The sequence below is a fragment of the Dendropsophus ebraccatus genome, chromosome 1 (assembly GCF_027789765.1).
Source record: "Dendropsophus ebraccatus isolate aDenEbr1 chromosome 1, aDenEbr1.pat, whole genome shotgun sequence".
NCBI classification, from domain to species: Eukaryota; Metazoa; Chordata; class Amphibia; order Anura; family Hylidae; genus Dendropsophus; species Dendropsophus ebraccatus.
Window position 1 is genome coordinate 110,961,983 of NC_091454.1, and position 22,659 is coordinate 110,984,641.

Below are 22,659 nucleotides of genomic sequence, written 5' to 3' on the forward strand. Positions count from 1 at the left end.
CTGTGCTATGCAAAGGATGTATGGTCATACAGGGTGACAGAGAGAGAATGATGATTTATCATGCTATTTAAACATAGGGTGTTTACCCAGTACTGAAGAAGTGGTGGCACACTGGTTTGGACGGAGAATGGTCAGCAAGGCTTTTTACTGGGCTGGGAGGAACAGAACAAAATAGTGCATGCTGGGATTTGTAGTAGAAAACAGTTGCTGAAATGCGCCACATTCGGTGACTGGGCGAAATGGGCTTCTGAAGTATTAAAATTTTTATTTAAACAAAAACACCATTGGAAAACTGGTAAGGGTCCTATTCCACGGGCCGAGGAGGGCCTGATCAACGATGTAAACGAGTGGCGATCTACTAGATTGCCGCTCGTTTACTGGGCCTATTCCACGGCCCGATGATCGTTGAGCGAGGGCTGCAGGGACATTGTTACCGATGTCCTTGCAGGATCATACATTACCTGTCCAGGCTTCTTCTCCGCGCTGTCTTTCTCCCCGGTTCCCGCGTGCTCTATCTTCAGAATGGCCGATTAGCTGACCGGCCAAACTCAGCCAATCAAAGGCCGCGGCGGTCCCGGCCTGTGATTGGCTGAGCGCTCCGTCAGCTGACCGTCCATTCTGAAGATAGGGCGCGCAGGACCCGGGGATGAAGACAGCACGGAGAAGACCTGACAGGTAATGTATGCTGCTGCAGCCTGTCAAATCGTCGGTCGCCCGCCGCGCACCGCTATTCAACCGTAGCGATGCGCGGTGGGGGAACGATAATTTTAGGTCTGGCCCTAAATGAACGATCAGCCAATGACACGATCATCGGCTGATCGTTCTCTCTATTTCACCAAACGATAATCTGCCGAATCGGGCCAAATGGGGCCGATCCGGCCGATTATCGTTACTGTGGAATAGGGCCCTAAGCAGTGTATAAAACTTTTTTTCCCCCCTTACATGGCGTCAGATAAACCCTTTAAGTTGACAGTGTGAGAAAAGAAACAGCAGCTTTTGTTTATCTCTTATGAAGAACAACATCTGTTGCACTTCACAAGAGATTTCATAACCAATCTGGAGGAAACTAACAAATCTGTAATCTCTTTTAAGAGGATAAAGTACATTTCTTATGCTCAATCTGTAGTGTAAAATGGTATAATATTGTCCACAGTGACTTTTTGATGGCCTGCATATGTTACTGAGGCTGATGTGTGCATATGCTTTTGTACTGCAGATTTGCTCTCCGGCTGTCCCCACCAGCTTGCCTTTTTCCTATAGTGCACCTTTGTGACATCACTTCCCCAGGTAAGGGACAGGGTTCATCAGACCACACCACATTCTTCTGTTGCTCCTTGGTAACTGTCTAAAGGTCACGTTCTTATTGCCCCACCATGGGAATTCTGACTGACTGACTGCTTTTTCTGATAACTTTATAGCCTGCTAAAACTTTTTCGGTGACTTGTGCTAGAGGAACTCTTCTGTGACATAGGAGCAGACAGACTAGCCTTCATACTGTATGTGCATCTCTGAGCCTTAGGACGGGACCGATGTGGCCAGTGATTGGCTGAGCGGCCTGTCAGTTAGGACAGGCCGCTCTGAATCTGCAGCGTGCGGGACTCGGGGAGAAGCTGACCGCAAGAGGAGTCCTGGACCCGGGATAGGTAATGTATGCCAGTTTAGCAAGGGCTTCAAGGACATTGGTAACAGTGTCTATGCAGCCCTTGGTAAAAGATTGTCGGGCCGTGTAATAGGCCCAGTAACTGAGCGCCGATCTAGCAGATCAGCGCTTGTTTACTGTTATTATCGGGCCCCCATCGGCCCGTGTAATAGTACCCTAACACTATATATCAGGCTGCTCAGCTCCTTCTGCTTGATATAGTGATGTCTGCAGACTGGACTGTATTTTCAACATGACTGGTTCCCTTAGCAGGTGTCATTGTCACAAAGTAATCAGTGTTCACCTCGCCTGTCAGTGGTTTTAATGGGATTCAGTTATGACATCAATAACTTTACTGTAACTTACAGCATTCCTGAAGCTTATCTGTATATCGTAAGAACATGATGCCTGAGTATTACTGGGGTTGTCCGGGGAGCAGAAGACAGTTGAAGTCTTCTGCTTCCAGCGCTCACTTCCTGTGAATCCTGTGATGATTCCTAACCAAGGAAAATGAAACAAGTTGCTTTTTATGTAAAAGTGCATTGTACTTATTAGTGCATAGTACATTTAGGGCCCTATTCCACAGTAACGATAATCGGCCGGATCGGGCCCATTTGGCCCGATTTGACCGATTATCGTTCGGTGAAATAGAGAGAACGATCAGCCGATGATCGTGTCATCGGCTGATCGTTCATTTAGGGCCAGACCTAATATCATCGTTCCCCCACCGCGCATCGCAACGGTTGAATAGCGGTGCGCGGCGGGCGACCGACGATTTGAGAAGAAACAGCAGCAGCATCATCATACATTACCTGGCTGCAGGGCTTCTTCTCTGCGCTGTCTTCATCCCCGGGTCCCGCGCGCTCTATCTTCTAAATGGCCGGTCAGCTGACGGAGCGCTCAGCCAATTACAGGCCGGGACCGCCGTGGCCTGTCAGCTGACCGGCCATTCAGAAGATAGAGCGCGGGGGACCCGGGGAGGAGACGGAGCGGAGGACAAGCCCTGCAGACAGGTAATGTATTGCTGCAAGGGCTGCAAGGACATCGGTAACTATGCCCTTGCAGCCCTCGCTCAACGATCATCGGGCCGTGGAATAGGCCCAGTAAACGAGCAGCGATCTAGCAGATCGACGCTCGTTTGCATCGTTGATCGCGCCCTCCTCGGCCCGTGGAATAGGACCTCTTACTAGAGTTCTCTTTAAAATACCATATAAGATAAGGAAGCAGCCAGCGCAGTCACTAAGTGACTGTAGGCGTCATTGGAATGAGTAGTGCCTTCTGCAGTACTATTGATGTACTGCATAATAGCAGGGTTGACCTAGCCTAGTATGTGCTTGTGTCAATTGCCATAAACTTAGTTGAGATATGTTTTATAATTTTGGGAGGGCACACACACTCTGGAAATCAATCGATCCATCTATGAAACACAATAAATGTATCCTCTTAACTGACACCTGTATGGGCAATATTTAATCTAACAAGACTGCCGTAATGCCTGATGTGCCAAACTGGCATGTACCGTGATGTGGGGTAGTGCAGCCAGAAAAAGCTAGTCTACAGCATTGTGTGTTGAGTTTGTATGTTCTCCCTATGCTTTACCCCTGAACTTGGGAGCACTGTCAGATAAAACTGAGGACAGGCCTCATTGAGGTTTTATACCCTTTCAAGCTGGAAGCAATGAGTGGTTTTAGGGTTGTTGTTTTTTTGTTTTGTTTACTGACATCCAATGTGTTGTCAGAATGGAATATAGCCATAGTATTGTTTTGTCATATAAACTACAAAACTTTGATTTTTCAACAAAACAAATCCAATATGGAATCTTTTGTTCAACTTCAGGGAACTTTATAAGAATTAGAAACATTTTCTTTGTTAAATATTTAAGCATGCCACTTATGCATGGATTTTTATAACCTGTATAAATACATTAGCAGCCTCTGGTACAAGACAGTCTACAATGGCAAAGTACTTTAAGGGTGGTATTATTGTCAACTCGTACAGTAGTGCATTATAGAACTGATCATGTTTCCAGGCTTTCCTTAATCTGGTCTGTGATAGAATACCCAATGTATAGAAAAAATGCCATTGTCCCCTTTTTTGTACATTGTTGTTACTAAATATATAGTCTCACTGGTATAATTCAGCCCTAATTTTAATATTAATATTCCCTTGGGCTCCTTAGATAATAGAAGGGAAAAAAAGCCTACTTACCAAGCCCCGGCCTATATCAATGCCAGTGGCCTGGTTTGAAGCCGAAGGGACAGGCTGACTTTCTTCAGGTCAGGAGTTGTCATTTCTTGAAGATGAGAATTTGCTTTTTCCATGTATTGACAAAAGCTTGGCAGACGAGCAGCTAGTGATTGATCTCGGAGTGTTCAAAAGACAGACTTTTATACCGAAATAATGAGCTGCCGTGGAGAATGTATGACACAATGCATGTCAGAGGGAGATTTTAAACAGATTTACAAAACACATTTCTCACTTGGAAATGTCCTTTTTGTTTTTGAAGAAAAGAAAACATTCCTCCTACAGAACAAACTGTGTAGGATCAGTGGCGGTCATCCAGTGACCTACTGACTGTAGTCCTGAAAGATGAATGCCTAGCCTTTATTTCTGAAAAGATCTAGTTGTTACAGTGTTATTGTTCTTTGTTCTCTGGTTAGGAATCTATTATAATTACTTATTTCCTTTTTTTCCATGTTTTATGTATATACCATATAATGTATTCATTTAACTATAAGTATATATTTTAAGACTAGTATCTTAAAAAAGGTAAAGAAAAAACAAAACTACCCAGTGCACACCTGCATTGTCAATTCCGTTGAAGTTGTGCAACAGGCACCAACAATATTCATTTGACCCTATTGACTTATTTCCTTTTTACTGAGCTTAGTTCCATCATGGAACCTAGTATACATTATATTGCGTTTATTGCCCTGTGCAGGGGTGTGTGTGTGTTGTTGTTTTTTAATTGACAAGATTGATAATTGTTATATTAGAAATGTTCTATGCATTGTATATATTTGGTGATAAATATAGAATACTGAGCGTGTTGACTCAATTCACCATTACTTAATGCATTGTCTAAATCCATAACATGCATCAACTCCTCGGCAGAACCAATGGCATTAAGCGCAGCCATTTGGCATGATAATGAGCAGCTCTGCTCCGTGTATGACTGACATAACCATTAGACAAGGGCTATTTAGCTTCTGAATTGTCTGCTCGGAGCTCTGCAGCTGAAGAAAATGGTTTGTGAAATAAAATAACATCTGCAGCCAACCTTTCTCCAGGGAAGGCTGCATGGCCTCTGATATGTGCGCTGGAATATGTTTCACTTTTATTGGGCGCTTCTGAAGTTACTGTTGTGACCTGTGGTATCTTTAGAGGATATACTTTAACTTTATGGCACAACGCAAGAGTGGAAAAGCTTACCAAGCAGCGTTCAGATCCACAGGGGATGTGGTCATTGTTCAGTGCATGCTGGGTGCTTATGAGAAGTAAGTGTCCCGGTTGTATGGTAGTGTTACTGATGGAGTAGGAACAAGCATTAGCATAGTTTAACTTTTGGATTCTATTTCTCCTTCTTTCATAGTAAAAGATTATTTACACCACACACTTCCAAGGGTTGTCCAGAACATACATTTTTTTTATTTTATTTCCTGCCTTTGAGACGAGCCATCTCAGAAAGACGCCATTCACTGACTGAGACAGGACAACGTTTAGGCCAGTAATTAGCTGAGGAGACAGTTCCTACTAATATACTTCTGCTTTCTGCTGGACCACTTTGGTTACACTGCCTTTGGCTCCAAAACTCCGGAGCTCCGATCGGGAACAGAGGGAGATTCCTCCCTCTCAAACCCTGCTAGATGCTTCGGACGCACTGACCAGAGCATCTATAGAGTTAACGGTCAGAAGCAGAGGACGACTCCAGTCCTGACAGTTGCAGTGGATGCCCAGCCATGAGTGACAGCTGGGTCCCACCACGGATGACATGGGCACGGTTTGTGTCCCTGGTTTTTCTTTGTGTCTGTAAGGTGTAATGATTGCTAACAGACGATAGCTTATGGTGCGTTTACACAGAGAGATTTATCTGACAGATTTTTGAAGCCAAAGCCAGGAACAGACTATAAACAGGGTGCAGGTCATAAAAGAAAGACTGAGATTCCCTGTCTTTTTAAGTCCATTCCTGACTTTGGCTTCCAAAATTGGTCAGATAAATCTGCCTGTGTAAACGCACCATTAGCACACAATTGGGAGGCCTTCACAGCTTCTCATTAGTTGTGCTGAAATCAGGTGGTTTGACTTTCATCCCATTTGTATGTCTAGCTTAGGTCAGACTTTGTCACTGCTGCACAGAGCAGTATGCAAACTCTAGTTAAAGGGGTATTCCTTCAGGAAGGTTCGGTGGTGGGGGAGGGTTGGAGTGGGCATGGGATGGAGGGTATGCCCTTTCGGGGTGTTTTGTTTGCACGGGGAGATAATTTGTTTGGAAAAATAAATTTCAATAAAAAGGATTTGCTTTAAAAAAAAAAAAGGGGGGTATTCTTTCGAAATAAAATATTTGGAACTCAACTGGGCCAGAAAGTTATACAGGTTTGCGTTCACATACAGCAAGCAGTCCAGCTCCATTGTTTTACCAGAAATTGATGGTGAAAATGCATCAGTTGTCCTCAGTTTTCCTATCCTTTTTTCAGTACCCATCAGTTGCTGGACTTGAAGAATGAAAGAATGCTACAAGATGTGTTCTTCTGTCCTTTGTGTCTAGCGATCAAGTATCTGGATACCTGTGCTGGATTGTTTGCACTGCTGTATGCACTGGAGAAAGTTGTGTAGTGTCATCTAATCTGACAGAGTGCTACCTGCTGTCACATCTGGTCATTAACTGGCTAGTGCAGGAGTAAACCTCTGCTCGAGTACTTTTGGATGTGAAAGAACTAGACAACACAAGGGAAACCTGCATCTCACCAGCTGTTGGAATTATAATTCCTATAATGATTGAACAGCCAGAGCTTTGGCTGTCCAAACTTGATAGGAATTGTAGCTTTGCAACAGCTTGAGGGCCCAAGGTTTCCCTTAATTTTTTAAAGTAGCATTAACTTACATATGTGTATAACTTTCTGTCAACAGTTAATTTGGAAATAACTTTTTCCTCCGGAGTATCCCTTTACTTACAGTTTATATTGCCACACGGCCGTATCGGTTAGCCCCTACCTGCTCTGGGTTGCACTGCATGGTGATCATGTCCCTTTCTCTAAGCTTCTGGCAGCTTCTCTTCTTCTGAGCTGCTTACCTGGAGGATTAGGCTCCCTCTAGTGGCAGACATGCGCCTGTATTTATAAGCACAGCCCACAGCTGTGGAGTCTTCTGTCATGTTCTTCTGACACTTTTTGCTTAGTTTTTGTCAGTCAGCAAACACATCTGTGCTCCCTGGCTATCCGACACTTCCTAGCGATCTAGCGACAAGTTTGGATCTCAGTCCATTCTTCATTCCAGTTTAGCTTCAGTCTGAACTACGCTCTAACGCTCCGCCCTGCTCTTCTTCCCTAGAGGAAGAGCACCTGGTCTCGGACTCCAGCACTCCTTCAGTTCGTCGGTCGGTGGTCACCAGAGTCGCCCTCAGAGGGTAGCGACCTGGAAGTTTCCTGCAGGGGAGTCCAAACGGTCATGCGGCGGGCGCTGGTAAAAACCAGGAGCTCCTTAGACTCTTCTCCTTGGGGAAGGATAGCCAGCACTCCTCGGTAATCCAGGGGATCCTCCTCTTCGTGCTGGAACCATCCATTACACAGAGTTTCTATTTTCACATTATTTTTACCAAGTAAAATTGCAGAAAATTATCATTTGCTTGTCCACCATGACAACCCTGCCTTTACATTTTATAGCTACAGATATGGTTCTGCACATCTATAGTTGTCTTTTCTGACCTCATGTCCAGGCTGTCTGAATGTAATAGTAATAATGCTTGTTGTGTTGATCAAATTGTAATGAATTTGCTTTGCCCAGCTGTTTAATGTCTTATTCTTGCTGTGACTTAATTTAGAGTCTGTAGGGTTTTTTTGTGTGGAAACTAATTGGAATTGACTGGTTTTTCAAGAGCTTAATTTTAAGCTGCAAATGATTCATAATTGCGCTACCATTTTTTTTTTTTGTCTGAAATTGTTTTTGTCACCTGCTGATCGAGTTCATTTTTTCCTCTATGCAGTCAATCATGAAGTTTCTCAATCTGATTAAAACTTTACCCATAGACCTGATGCAGTAGAATTTACAATAGTCATTCCCATGAATGAGAATCGCTTGTAGCTTTAATGCTGGGATTAGATGCACCAGTTTTTCTTGTGATCCGATTAATTTCAATCCTATTTAGTGATAGTTGCTGCGTGTAAATTACCTGAAGCTGTTTTTCTCAGATGACAATCATTGCCACGTAATTTAAAGAGTATGTAATGTTTGCACATTTTCTTGGGCATTTATTGGTGAAAATTAAGTAATTTTTTTTTTTTTTTTTTTTCCAGAAACAATGAGAGAGATTGTTTGGGTGTTTTTTTCTGGTGATTTTGACTTTAGGTGTGAATAGATTTTTTTCTGCCTTTTGGCATTTTTGCATGCTTACAGAAGTGGCGTTTTAAGGACGAACATAAAAATTTCATTAAACTCTATAGAAGAGAAACGCCACAGTTTGCAGAAAAAAGCCACAGCCTCCGCATGCTGTGTTTTAAATAAACTGCCACAGAGCCCCAAAAAAACGCCAGAGAGGAGAGGAATAACTATTTTTGCTCAAACAAACACCATGGTGAGGTTTTTTTTACCGCTTTTGCTAAACTTAAGCCTAAAGGGGTTGACCAAGGAGCAGAGGACTGCTAAAGCCTGCTGCTCCCCAGCGCTGAAACTTTTTCTTGCCCTTTTGAGACTTTATAGGGACTAAGTTGTGATCATCAGGTGTGAGGGCAAAACACACAATGTCGAAAGCACTGAGCAGCTATTTCACATTGTGACTGAGCCTGGCCCCTGAGGTATGGAATCTCAAGTGAATACCAGGGAGCAGAAGGCTCCAGCTGTCTTCTGCTCCCCTTTTAAGATGTTCATACATCTGTTTTTCGCCATGTGTTTTGCCACGATTTTGCAGTGATCTTGCCAAAGTCATAGCAAAACCCATATAGTACACAATGTAGGTTTATTTAAGTAGTCAAAGCTCCTACTTGAGAGCTCTAACATGCATTACTTTAGATGTGTAATCAGCCGATTACAGGACCAAGAGTCGAATCCACACCAGCTATAATAAGCGCAGGAGTATTCAGATTTGCACACAGCGGTGCAACCAGGGATCATCCAGAGGTAGATGGCATAGTAAACATATACTCTTTCTTCTCTTGCAATAAAGAGTATATGTTTACTATACCTCTGGATGATCCCTGGTTGCACCGCTGTGTGCAAATCTGAATACTCCTGCGCTTATTATAGCTGGTGTGGATTCGACTCTTGGTCCTGTAATCGGCTGATTACACATCTGCATTTGCTTCTCCCACCGTCGGTGGTGACGTCCCCCAGTACAGCTGCGGAGTACACCCCTTTATGCTGCATATAGAGTTGTGCCTAAATTTTGCACAACCTATCCAGGTGAGTGGATCCCTGTAAGACCCTGCTACCATTTACCTGGTCATCTTTTATCACACGAGAAGCCCCCCTGTTTCTCTCTTTCTCATGCTTTACTTTACTTTCCTTTAGGTTCCAAGTTTGTTTTATTTTATTTATTTTGCAGTAATACAAAAACAATGACATCTTTGCCTAACACATATTAGCCCAACCTCCCTCCAAGAGTGAGGGGGGAAAAAAGTCTTAACTGATAGAGGTCACTCCTTTACTGCTCATTTTCACTAAATATTTTTGTATTTATCACCCTTAAAGTGTAACTGTCATAAATGTCACTTTGCAGAAATCAATAATTATCAATAGTACAAGCGATCTTTAGAACATTCATCACCCCCCTCCAGTATCTCAGCATTTCTGTACACTCCCTCAACGCATGTAATGGTCCTTTTACACGAAGCAATTATCGTTCAAATCTGCACTATAACGAGTATTTAAACGATTATCAGCTTGTGTAAACACGGCAAGCAATCAAGTGACGAGTGGTAGTTCCTAATCATGTTCTGTCAGCATGTTCTCAAACCGCTTGCTGATAATTTGCAGATTGCTTTGTCTAAACAGTCTTTCGCAGATTCACTCTACTGTGTGTTGGCCTTCGCTTTAAGCGATCTTAAAGCAATCATAAAAACTGATCGCCATAAAAACCAAATTGTCACTTCAAAAACATTAAACAATCGATTAAGAGATTTATGGCTCTGTGTAAAAGGACCATTAGTTACTTGCATTCAATTCCTAACACTTAGAGCATCTCACTCCCTCCATGCCTCTGGTCTGTTTAATAGCTCTAGATAATAATGTAATCTATGTATAATCTTGAATTGAGCTTTCTGATGGTTTATGTTTAAAGAGACATGCTTCTTATTGCTTATGATGTCATCCCATTCTTCTATTGATATCAGGCCCGTTTCTCTTTCCATCAAAGTTCAGAGCAAATAACATTATTGGCTATGTAGTATAGAATTCCTGTCTATGGTTGCCTACACCCCCTCCCCATTCATCCATCCATCCCTCTTCTGTCAATCATCCTCTGTCCTTGACTAAAGGGGTTGTCCAATGAAAAACTTTTTCTTTCAAATCAACTTATATCAGAAAGTTATATAGATTTGTAATTTACTATTAAAAAATCTCAAGTCTTCCCATACTTATTAGCTACTATATTTCCTGCAGGAAATGTTCTTTTATTTTCAGTCTGACACAGTGCTCTCTGCCTACATCTCTGGCCGAGACTGGTACTGTCCCGAGCAGGAGAGGTTTTTTATGGGGATTCATAGAGAACCGAGACAAAAGTTCCTGTCTCGGCCAGAGATGTCAGCAGAGAGCGCTGTGTCACACTAAAAATAAAACAACACTTCCTGCAGAACATTCAGCAGCTAATAAGTATGGAAAGACTTGAGATTTTTTAATAGAAGTAAATTAAAAACTATATAACTTTCTGACGCTAGTTGATCTGAAAGAAAAAGTTTTTTGCTGGACAACCCCTTTAAACTTGATTGACGTGCGCCTTTTTTTGTGAATGTGGGAATCAGGAGAGCATTCTTTCACCAGAGTGCTTGGCCTCCAGCTATTTATGTGTACAGGTACTTTTTTTAAAAGTCAGTTGTTGTTTTTTTTTTTTTTTTTATTCTTGTACAAATGTAAACCATCTCTATTGTGCCTACATTGTAATCGCTAGTTTCTTATTATATGATATATAGAAGAAAAACAAAGTCTTTCTTACAGACAACTTTCTTGTAAAAATAAAGTGAACTATAAGAGGTGTCACATTAGTTGGCAGATTGGCGGAGGCAGCTGAATTATACTTTGTGCCATAAGTTACGCTTTGCACATTGCCTCAGTTATTAAGCAATACCATTGTAATTATCCGTTGTGAATTCAATCCTGCGTTCTCTAAAAACCCTTTGTTGCATGTATGAAGTACAGATTGTTAGTAATGTTCACAAAGTATGCTTTTTTTTCTTCACTCTCAGTAAATCTGTCTAAAAAGGGTTATTTATATTTTATTTTATAAAAGTGGCAAAATAGCTTCTGAGCTGTGCTTTATTACCCAAAAGTAAAAAATAACCTGTGATTAAAGGCCCAGTAAGACTGAAATCCTGAATGATGACTTGGAATGGTCTCTTTTTACATTTAAAAATAGGATGAGATAAATATGATTATTCCTGGGGAAGGTAAGCCTTTACTGGAGAAGTCTAGAAGCAGCTTACTCTCATTTCTCTAACACTACTGGACCCAACCATACATTCTTATGGTGGTGATAAGAGAAATGCCTTGCTGCAAAACAAGTATTTAGCTGAGAGCATCTCATGGTTTTAGACTGTTTTGCACACGTTTTTGCCAAGCACAGCCGTTTCAGTATCTCTGTCTCAGTTTGGTGTAATGCCCAGTTCACACTGAGCAAAAACGACAGAATCCCGCCACGCTTGGTGTCCTCCAATGTCTGTAAATTCTTTAAGTGGGGAGTGGTGTGAGCAAAGTGGAGCGGAGGCGCGCGCGCCCTCCCATTCAGACGCTGCAGGACACTGAGCCCAGCGGGATTCCACCGTTTTTGCTCAGTGTGAACTGGGCCTAAGGTCACTTTTACACAGACTGATAACGGATATGATCACTGTTTAACCATTTGACACTGGAGAGGACTATGGAGATAAGAGAGGTTTGCCGATATCCTGCTGATTAGCTATAGCTATTGGCCTGTTTACACCCATGGTTTCTTGCTGACAGGTCCACTTTTAAGCTTGCTGTAACACAGATATTGGGTTAAGCGCCTTTTACATTGGCCAATTATCGACCAGGACCGTTGCTAGAAACAGTCCTGTAGAGATGATCAGCTTGTGTAAAAGTTAAAGCAATCAGCTGAGGAGCAGGAAAACGCCTGATCCTCAGCTAATTGTGTCTTTTTGAGCTTGCTTCAAAATTTATCACTGCACACCTTCATGTGTAAACAGGGTTATATGCGTCTGATATCGATAAAGGGAAGCTGTGCATTTATGCGTGCGGTCAGTTTCCTGATCACACAGAAGTACATACTTGCCTAGTGCGCGGCTTCTGTGATCAAGCATCCTGTTCTTCAGAATCACATCCAGGTGCTGTCTTTGGGCAATGCCTTCTCAAGAATGATTATTAGCCGGAGGAGGCAGGGCCTGAACAGATTGCTGGATCACAGCAGCACTGCTAAGTATGTACTGCTGTGTGATCTGGAAACTGACAGCACAGATATATGTATATCCGTGCTTTCAGTTTCCATGACTGCACGAACAATACAAGGATCATTTGTGCAACCCAATCACTTGATTTCTCCTGCTGTGTAAAGGCACTGCAAACCGAGATCAGTGTAAAAGGACCATTAGGATAGAATAGCACAGTCCTGATCTTTACCATGAAGTTGTGTGCGGCAAGCCATTCACTAATTTACCTATGTCAGGTATTTTCTGTCTCTGCCATTCTAATGAATGGCATTATCCTTCATATGATCAGTCTAAAATAGTAATTGTCAAGTTGAGGTAAAGGGAATGTGCCATCAGGAGATTTATCAAACATGGTGTAAAGTAGAATTGTCTCTGTTGCCCCTAGCAACTAATCAGATTCCACCTTTCATTTTTCAAATGTGAGGATTGAAATGTGGAATCTGATTGGTTGCTATGGGCAACTAAGACAATTCTACTTTAAACCAATTTAATAAAGCTCCCCCTTGGTGTTTAATGTTTTTTTTATGTTAAACTCATTTTAAAATAATTTTTGGGGCCTTTTTTTTCCATTTTCTATCTATATTCTAAAATCTATAGGCTAAAACTAAGCTAAGACTTCCTGGTGTGTTTGTGGTGATAAGAGGAGGCTGCTGTAAAGTGATCTGTACAGCACTGCAGCAGTTGGTAGAGGAGATAATAGCAGCTCCCTGAATAATGATCTCTTCAAAGGTCACAGAGTAGTAATAAAGAAAATTTTGGTGACACTTTCCCTTTAAAGAGCAAAAATAATTAAAGAAAAAATAAGCTTTATTTTCTGCCTTGATATTGTAGTAATTATGGCAAAAAATCCAGAAAGCCTAGCTTTTGTGCACACATCCCTGATGGTCTGTTTATTAAGTCAAAATAATTTGTATTATAGAATTAGTGTCACTTAAAGTAGAGAAAATTAAAAAGTAGGCTCTGAAGTCTTATAATTACAAGCAGTTTTCAGCATGTGCAGGCTGACAGGGGAAAATTAGATGCAAATGTTACTATCTGCATTCTAAATTTAGTACCCATTGAAATTTGTAAGTCTCACAATGCTTAGCTTTGTGAACAGAATCTCATCTTAGTGGAAAAAAATATATATCAGTGAATAACATACCTGAAGGTTTTGAAAGATTGCTGTTGTAATCCTAGTTTGCACTCACCAAGGCTCAAAATGTTTTTTACTGGGGGTCTCGCATTCCACTAGTAGTGATAGGCTATTATTAATCTGTTGTTGTCACGCTAGTCAAGTGTTGGCTTCTCATACTGATGACAGCATGTGTAAAAATAATCAACATGACTGCGGAACTTTTTACATAGTAGAGTAGTAGTATTTTGTAAAAGTTTTATTTTGTGGGAACTTCTTTATTGCAATTGTAAGATCTGTTCAGCAAAATGTGTTAATGATAATTGTTTAAAGGGAACCTGTCACCCCCCCTGCATCGGGGTGAAGGCCGCCTGACCCCCCGCTAGAGACCCTTATACTTACCCCTTCTATCCAAGTCCTGCGCCTGGAGCCGGTCCCGGGACGGAGATATTCCCGTCAGAAACCGTGCGTGCGCACCTGAGATGGGTCTGACGCCCATAGAGAATAAATGGCTCCATTCATTCTCTATGGGCGTCTGACTCATCTCAGGAGCGCGCGCCGGGCTTCCGACGGGGATATCTTGGAGAGAAGGGGTAAGTATAAGGGTCTCTAGCGGGGGTTTGGGCGGCCTTCGCCCCTGCACGGGAGGTGACAGGTCTCCTTTAAATATTACTTTCTTTATGGGATATTAAAGACATGGGTTCAGACTTATCAATCTGTGTAAAAGCTCAAACAGGCCACAGCAACCAATCACAGCTCAGCTTTCATTTTACCAAAGCTGAAAGCTGGGATATGACTGGTTGCTGTGAGCTGTTTACACTGGTTTTAGATTTACACTGATACATCTGGGCCATGTAGTCTCTTGAGAAGGTATGTACTTTTGCTTTCTGTGGGCCTATGACAGCCTGGTAAAGTACTTGTGTTTTCTTTGCAGGTCCTGAGTACTAACTGGGAAAGCTAAACTTAAGAAAACAAACTTTGTAAGTATCTGAACATTACAAATTCTAATGTAAATATTTTTGTGCGGTCCCTCTTATCATAACTTTTTAAATTATTCAAAAACTAAGGCATATTTTTTAATAGATTTAAATAGATGGTTAACAGGAGTAACCAAACTGCATACAAAGTAGACTGAAGTGAAGAGAGCTAGTCCTAGACTTGAATAAATCTAAAAAGGTGGTCTTCAAGGCACCAAACCCAACCCTATTTCAGATTGAATACCCAGATGTTTTTTGGGGGCCCCAACGTTATTGTAAGTGAAGGGCTGTATGAACAGTTGCTGAACTCTGTGTGGCCTTTCACTTCCACTTTTACAAACTGTTTTTTAGTGCTGTACGATTTCAGCAAGTACCATGTTTTTCCCCCAAAAAAGACAGGGTTTTATTTTATTTTATTTTTTCTGTAAAAAAAAAAAAAAAGGGCTAGGGCTTATTTTCGGTGTAGGTCTTATTTTCAGAGGGACACAGTATGCCCCTACACTGTAGCCTCGCTCTATATGGTAGATAGTAACCATACTGTATGGTCTGACTGTTAGGGCCCTATTACATGGGAAGATTGTGTGCGAAAAAACATATATCATTCGAATTTTAAAGATTATGGTTCTGTGTAATTGCTGGCAACGATCAAAAAATAGTTTGTATGTCGTTGATTTAGATCTGAACCTGAAATTATCATTAATCGTTCGCTGTAATTCCACATTCGTTCGCTCAAGTTCCACATTTTTTCACTAATCGTTGAGTGTAATTGTGGATTGTTCATTGTTTTGCTGGGATCAGAAGGAATAAACAATAGTAGTAACAATCGCAATAATGATCGTAGTAACGATTGTATCTTCCGATTATCGTTCTGTGTATTATGGTGAATGATTTCAGGTTAACGATAAACAATCTCATTTGTGATCGTTAGTCTTATAAATAGCTCTGTGATAGAAACCTTAGGCTTTTATACAGCAAGCTGCCCTGTTGTTCAGCCTCCATACTGTATACCTGCATCCCCCCTGTAGTTTTCCCTCCATACTGTATATTCCCCCCCCCCCCCTCTGCAGTAAGGACCCTCATACTGTATACCTCTCTCCCCCTCTGCAGGTACTCCCCATTCTTATTTCTGGAGAAACACTGTAGCTGATGAACAAGCCTTTCCTTTTTCTTTAGCTGTCCACCAGTCATTTACGTGGAGCAATAATTGGTCCGTTCAGCCATTTATCACTCCATTTAAAAGGCACTTTAGCTCTACAAAATTACTCTTATCAAGAGAACTAATGCTTTCTTAGGAATGGTCCCTAATAACCATGAGACATCAGAACGATGACTGCTATAAATTTTCCTTCTTTGGCTGGTTTCCCTGAGATCAGTGATTGTTTGTTTTACTGTGGTGGTCTACTAAGCATTGCTCCTGCCTAGCCCATAATCCTACTCCACACTGATAAGGGTCAATCCCACGAAAGGGCTGTCTTTGGATGGATATCTGGCTTTAGTATTTCCCTTGTTGTAAGAACAGACTCGTAAAGAGTTGGATATTGACTTAAAGGGCCACTTAATGTGGTGATTTTGGTGGTCTCCTTACAGGAGCCACCCCTAAGCTAGGTCCTTCCCTGAAGGCATATCTGGCTATTCCCATGCCTTGAGATTCCTAAATCAGTCTTTTTGCACATGGGCAATGCACCTAGGTTTTCACTGTGTCACACACTTTTACTGGCAGCCTACAGTGTCTTTTTTTAGCTGGTCTACCTGAGATCATTGATTATTTTACTATTAACTTTTCTGCTTTTAGCTTAAGGAAAGGCATTCTTTGTTAGCCAGGACAAAGAAATATTAAAATTTGAGTCTTAGGTATTTGACACATTTTTAATGGCTAAATAAAAACAGTGTTGATAGAAAGCATTCATCACTACCTAGGCCCTTAAGTAATGAAGAGACCAAGGTTGTCTAGAAAAATTGCCATTTGTTATGATCTATTAAAGAGGTACTCTGGAGACTATTTATTACCTTCATATACATTGATTTAATAAAGTTGTATTACTTTGTATATAAATTGATAAAAAAAATATATAATTTTTTTATGTACATTCTTCCATTGAATGGCTGCAGTAAGGAGCAACACGGCCCCCTCTGCTGCCACAAACATTTGTTTGTCGGACACTGTAGGGCTGTAAGCCCTACGGTTCCATATCCCCTGCTCTGTTCTAGTGTACTTTTATATTCTTAGCAATCACCACTCGCTCTTCTGGTATAGTGAGCGGTGATGGCAAACAAACTCACTGTGCAGAGCGTGCCGGACACAACAACTTTGTCAGGCATCTTAACAGGACACTGGGTAAAGAATTTTATTTATTTATTTTTTTAATAGTTATACTACAAAGTTATAACAGCTTGTTTTAAAGATAACAGAGGTCTGGCATGGATTTTTATTGATGCCGGACTTCAATCTCCACAGACATCATCTGTCGGGAGATCCCTGTACCCTACATGGTGTTGAGTGTATGGAGATTTTAATGCTGCTGCTTTAGTTTCCTCTGCTAGGTGACTGCTATTTTTTTACCCTACCTCACAGTTGAGCCTCTTTGTCATTGTTGTATTTTAAAGTGTCACTGTCATTAAAAAAAAGTTTTTGCAGAAATCAATAGTACGGGGGATTTTAAGAAACTTTGTAATTGGGTTTATTAGCAGAAACATGCATTTTTATCATGAAAAAGCAGTTTGAAGCTCTCCCCCCCCGTCGTCATTGTTCTCTATGGAGAGGGGAGAGATGAGGCACCAAAACAGGACAACAAAGAGTTAATTTACAGCTACATCACCAGGCTCTCTTCTCTGATGTCAGCACTGACCTCTCTGACCTCTGAATAGGGCTTTCAGTGGCTCCCTGTGGTGTAATCCTTTGTTCTCTGCTCTCTGCTGCCGAGTAATCTTCCTCCTTCCTCCTCCCCCCTCCCCCCTCCATAGCACAGACCGGATCCGACTGATGTAAAACAGTCGAGATTTCCTGATTCTGAGGAGTGGATGACAGAAAGGAGAGGAGGGGGGGACCTGGGGAAAGGCTTTTAAATGCAGGTAATGGCATATTTAGCTAATAAACCCAATTACTAAATTTCTTAAAATCGCCTGGACTATTGATTTCTGCAAAAAGAAATTTTAACGGCAGTGACACTTTAAGGCTGAATTCATGTTATTTTTTTATTTATTTTTTTGCTCTATAATGTCCGCAATTTATTTCCCTTGATGCACGAAAATGCATTGGCAATGCAACATAAGTATTTTTCTGCAGATTCTTGAAGTAGGAAGTTACTTGTTAAAATGTCTGCCATTAAGAGCTACAACTATGATGTCAGAATTACGGATCCGTATTTTGCAGACTCTCCCATAGACCAAGGGAGCATGTCTTTATTTAATTCACAAATAAAACCATAGCAAGCATACATAGATACATCACTGTCCATCCATTAGCATGTTACCTTTGTTCTGCAGGTCACTGCTGAAAACTGGACATACTAAGCCAAGCAGTATTTTAGTCCTGTTGTGAAAGCCCTGCTTCTTATTCACCGTGGGAGGGGATGTTGCCAGCGAGATGGCACAGCAACACGGGCATAATCAGTGTTACAGTGATGCCACTGTGACAATGCACAGAAAAATAGTAAAAAATAACTTAAAGCAAATAACTTGCTAAAGTATGAGCAGTGAGCTGCGCGAGCCTGCCTGTGGTTTTAAATGTGAATCAGAGGTGACAGTTTTCCTTTAATTCTTATTTCCAAAATTACCCATACAGCTATTTGGTAGTTACTGGTATTGAATATCCTACTGGTAATATTGTATAATACACCCATTTTCTGTGTGTCTATAGAAAGTTTTCAGAACTTTTTTTCTTTCACATTTTTCCCACCTTTGTCAAACAATAAGTCTTGTTGGACTGGTTTCTATTTGTGTAGTGAAGAATGTCTGTGTATGATTGTCTCTGGGAACGGTGCAGCCCAGTTTAAAGCTAACAGCAGATGCAATATGCAGCAGCATTTTGCATTCTTATAATTCTATCAAGTGGAGGTTACATCTATACTACCTGACATCTGGATTCCTGATTTTAACAATTGTGATTCCACTAGTATAAGTGTCATATACACTTTTTGTATTTTTTCGGTTTCTGCTAAGTGAAAAGCAACCTCCTCTGCGGTAAAACCCCTATTTAAACAAGCACAAGTATCCCTCACATCCGCACGACAGTCACAACTGTTATTATTGCACAGATTTTTATCCGTGTTTCTGGCCTGAAGAGGTATTTAGAAAGTGTATTAGTATTATTTTTGCAGCACTCAGTTTAGTGGTAACTTTTTTTGGCCACCTTTAAGCTTTAGTAAAGCAAAACAATTATTGCTATTTTTATACTCTGATGGGATGAGAACAATAAAAGTTACTACTCAACCAGCTAGTGCTGCAATTTTTTTTTCTTCTTATATACTTAATATGCGCAGAGTTGACTATTGCGATTGCACCCCTGGTGAGATTTATTAGCCAAGTAGATTTAGCCATGGATTTTTACTTTTTATAACGCTTGTGTGAAAATTGTGGCAAATTCTGCTACAAATTAATTGCGGAATAGGCTGTAAAGTCGGTAATCCAAACTTTGCTACTCCACTTATTTATGACTCCTTCATACATGGCTTGTGTAATAAAATTACTAACAACCATTTCATTACTTTCACTTTCATTCCTGTGGGCTGAAAATTATGTGCATGTGATACATTACTTGTGTTTACTGTGTAAGTAGGCAGGAATTCCCCTTGGATCCTTGGCATTGCTTGTAATCTGTTGCCCTATAGGCCTGGACTAAATTTAGAGCTAGCATGTTCTTCACTCTGGTAATCTTCGGCATTTTACATTAAATTGCACTTTTCTAGCTTTTAGTTTTTTTCCCCCATGATTTGATTTTTATAAATACATTTATCCACAGCTTTGTATTATACACACTAAATAATGTGAGAGGTCAATATATCAATGGACTGAAAAGTGCATATACTATTCATATACAGTGTAGAAGGAAGCAGCAGCTTTCTTGTAGGTATAGCAGGGAGCATTATTTCTTTTACCAGGTGCTGCAAACTGTACATATTGCCATATTTTTGTTTGCCCTGAGTTTCTCTGATAAAAGTTTAAGAATACAGTATTACTGTTTGTGAATCTGTCTGATCACCACAATTCCTGGTAGAGATATTTTGTTGTTGAATGGGTTTTTTTTATGATCACATTGCCATAATTTGAGGAGCCTTTGCGCTTTGTAAATTTTTTATATCTTGCATAATCCAAATTTCTCAAACCCACCCCAAGACTTTTCTCGTGCTGCACCAGTTCTCTGGAATGTGACACACAAAACACTTAAGGCCCTATTACACGAAATGATTATCGGCCGATATCGACCATTACGGCCGATAATCATCTTGTGTAATAGAAGGCAACAATCAGCCAACATGAACGATGTCAGCTGATCTTTGCTGTCGTTTGTCTTCCAACATGTTGAAAGACAAACGATTAATCTAGCAGTGATCTGCTGCTGTTGCTCCCCGCCCCCCCCCTAACTCACCCGCTCGCTGACGACTTGTGTAATAGCGCTGGCAGCAAGTGGGGAATGAGCACAAAGTGAGCGCTGATAGTGCTCGTTTGCTCCTCTGTTGCACCATGTAATAGGGGCTTTCGACTCTAGCCTCACCTAACACCCACAGTTTCAAGCGTGCCCTAAAAATTCATCTCTTTGGGCAGGCTTATAACATTCCCTGAATTACTTTCCCCACCACCCCTCACTTTACAGTGAGCAGCAGTGTTCCCCTATGCTTTATGTACTTTAGATTTGCACACACTGGCCTCCTCCCAAGTGATGTAACTCTTCTATTTTACCATCAACCATATGCCATACGATGACTGTTGGTATTGAGCCTGCCAGCAGCTCTACTGTGCTGCAGGCGTGACTGGGTACTCAGGCATTCATGTCAGGCCTGTTTAACTGTCGCAGCATGTAAAGGGTTAATGTAACAGCAATAGTGGCTTCTCTAGACCTGATAAATACCTATGTTTTTGTAATCCTCAATAAACCCCTTTAAAAACGTAAATGCCCTTGAGACCCAATGTTTTCTCACTGCCTGGGATCTCCATTATCATGCATTGCGAGCAGAATTGCTGTGGGTTCCGGCCATACATTGGTGTTGAATCAATGTACAGATCTGGACAGAATCCACACATTTCAGCATGGTGTGAGGATATCATGCAATTTGTAAGGGTTAGTTTGGATTATTTAGTGAACAATGGGGATGCTATTAATATTAAAGCCAAAAAACAAGTGGTATACTGATCAATATGATGAAACCTGTGTGCTTTCCTCCTTCTATCTATTTCTCTACATTTTTGTTGTACTCTGAAGAGATTTATATTCTACAACATGCATCACTATGGTTACAGTTTAGAGCGAGAGGAGGAAAAAGACACTTAGCTTTTGGCTGTATACTGCTGTTCCTAAGAGACCATTTGATGATCCGTACCTTCATGCGCTAATAATAGTGGGGCCAGTGTAAACTGGTAACATATAGTAATGCTCTGTTAAAGAAGTTTGTTACAGGATGGGTGATAAAATGTATGACTGATGTTACCGCCTCCAATTATGAGTACTTATATGAATAGAACAGTAGTGGATACGAGATCACCACTTCAGTTACAATCTACCGGCTGTAGGAGATGAGAGCTTAGCGTCTCGTAATGTTTGGAAGTCTCATAGAGAATTAATAGAAAACTGGCCCTGCAAGGACAGTGCTGTTCCATTTGACTAAGGTAAACAGTTGTCTTCCTCCATTAAAAGAGGATAACTGTTATCATGGTTTAGAAAAACATAACTGAACTTCCAGAAACTTCCAGAAACAGCACCACTTTTGCCCCCTGCTCTGGGTAGTTTAACCTGTTATATGCCGCTGTCAAATCATGACTATAGCATGTAACCAGTTCTGATAGTGTGATCACGTGATATTACCCATTGGAAGTCGAGTAGCATAGTTTGGCTTCCGATTAATCTCTATAGCAATCCTAGGGGTCTTCTGAAGACCAAGCCAGGGGCTTGGCATGTAGATTGCCTGTCATATACAATAGACTGCAGTACAGTGGTAGTGCAGTGTATTGTAACAGTAATCAAAAGATCACTGGTTAATGAACACTTGTGAAACTAGTGGAAAAAAAAGTATAGGAAGAAAAAAAGACATTCTTCCCACAATAATAAAATTACATTTTATTTCCCATACAAAAATAAATTCTTACATAAGAAAAAAATACAAGTTTGGTATTGCCGTGTCCGTAATGACCTAAGCTATAAAACTTTATGCAGAGTGGTTTCTATTGTGCCAAAGTGGTAATAGTTAAAAAATAAACAAAATTTTTTTATCGCTGTAATTGTAGTGACCAATTTAATGTTATTTTTATTGCAAGCTGAATAGCGTAAGTTTAATGTAAAAAAATAAATACATTTTTCCATTCTCCCAAAAAAGTCAGTAAGTTACATGAATCCCAAAAAGACGCCAATAAATTTTAATTTGTCCAGCTATAAATAAGCCCTTATATGGCTACCGCAGCCAATATAAGACAACAGTATGGGGGGTATTTATCAAAGGGTATAAAATTTAGACTGGTGCAAACTGGCCACAGCAACCAATCACAGCTCCTCTTTTCTTTCACCAGAGCTGGAAGCTGAGCTGTGATTGGTTGCTGTGAGCAGTTTGCCCCAGTCTAAATTTTACACCCTTTGATAAATCTCCCCCTATGACTCTTGGAGAACGGCGATGAAAAAAGTATGCAAATTGCTTAGTCACAAAAACCCAAGATAGGCTGGTCACTAAGTTCACACTTAGTTGAGCTGGTCCTTGCTTAACTTTGAGCAAAGCTTCCTGCCACAGCACAGACAGCTGTAGAAAGAGAGAGTACACAGCAGTAAGGCAGTGCACAGGAGTGGGAGAAGCCATACACACAGTGTCATTACAGATCAGCTATTCCCTGCTGCAGCCTATTCTGTTGAGCACGGGCAGCAACAGGGAATAGCAAAGCAGCTCCTATGCTGATCACGCAGCTGTTCCT

At 41.0% G+C, this 22,659-nt stretch overlaps 1 protein-coding gene across 5 annotated transcripts in view; it reads left to right on the forward strand.

Moving 5' to 3' along the window:
- The window catches only part of PLXNB2 (plexin B2), a 150,152-nt gene that overhangs the window by 67,797 nt on the left and 59,696 nt on the right, over positions 1 to 22,659 (forward strand). For 2 of the 5 annotated variants that reach the window (XM_069976770.1, XM_069976779.1), the window contains 2 exons: positions 1,217 to 1,287; positions 14,511 to 14,556. The exons of 1 other annotated variant lie outside the window; for it this stretch is intronic. The gene's annotated coding sequence lies outside the window, so the exon portion shown is untranslated. The remainder of the gene's footprint in view (positions 1 to 1,216; positions 1,288 to 14,510; positions 14,557 to 22,659) is intronic. 2 more of the 5 variants (XM_069976761.1, XM_069976794.1) reach the window with 1 other exon arrangement.